Source organism: Pteropus alecto, unplaced genomic scaffold (assembly GCF_000325575.1).
Source record: "Pteropus alecto unplaced genomic scaffold, ASM32557v1 scaffold2751, whole genome shotgun sequence".
Classification (NCBI taxonomy): domain Eukaryota; kingdom Metazoa; phylum Chordata; class Mammalia; order Chiroptera; family Pteropodidae; genus Pteropus; species Pteropus alecto.
This window is the reverse complement of record NW_006430563.1, coordinates 10,522-11,690: the sequence shown is the minus strand read 5'-3', so window position 1 is coordinate 11,690 and position 1,169 is coordinate 10,522.

Sequence of the window (1,169 nt, the reverse complement as noted above, 5' to 3'; positions counted from 1 at the left end):
AAGTTGAGAATCTTTTCATATACGTATTCGTCATTTGTATGTCTTCTATGGGAAAATGTCTCTTCCAGTCCTTTGCCCGTTTTTAAGTGGATTATTTGCTGTTTTGCGATGGAGAAATATGGGTTCCTCACATATATTGGATATTATTCTTTTTATCAGATATGTGGATCGCAAATAGTTTTTCTCATTCTGTAGGCTGCCTTTTCAGGTTATTGATTGATTCCTTTACTGGGAGAAGCTCATTAGTTTGATGTAGTCTGATAAGCTTACTTTAGTTTCTGTCCCCGTGCTTCTGGTGTTTTACCTAAGCTATCAATCATTGCCAAGGTCAATGACAAGGAGCTTTTTCCTTAGGGGTTCTTGCCACGGTCCAGCCACGACAGGATCCAGGGGGCCCCGAAGGTGGGCAAGGCGTCGACGCGGGAGACAGTCAACTACACAGCTCAGAGGCGGTGTGACACTGTTCCGTTTTATTGTGTTTTGAGTACAACTTTTATACTTTTTATTTTGGCATTTGATTATACTTTGTTGTTAAGGTAGCAGGGAGTTACATTTCTGTGGTTAGGCGAAGCAGAAAATCTTATAGAGTATATTATTATTAATGTTCATGATTAACTAGTACATTTTTCTCTCAATCATTAGAACAGAACTACCTGATGGAACAATCTAAACTTTTAATTCTTATATCTATTACGTAAGATACAGTTTGATTTAAGTAAAGGTGATAGATAGATGTATTCATAATAGCAAGCATTGGCTTGTGGGCAGACATTGTTCTTCTTTCTGCCTGAAGAAATCTTTTAAATGCTATTTGATTTATGCTATATCTAAAGTTCAAGCTGAACCTTTCTCATAGCTGTTCAAAAGTTTCCTTGGTGCAGTAATGAGGAAAATATTTATAAAAATCAGTTTTACAAAGCTGCTTTCGTAAGCTAAGTTTTCGTTCCTTTGCTTTTTAAGCACCAAAGAGGTCCTGACCTAGCCGGCCTTTCTATAAAACTTAAACTACTATAAGGCACATGAATTCCATCTTTATTCACCACACGTATGCTATCTTCATTATAAGCTCCTGTATAAGGCAAAGGAAGATCAGGTAATCTTTTCATACTATTAGCCCCCCTAGGTGGATACCAGAGTTTTCTATTTATCCACTAGGCCACAAAAGGAGG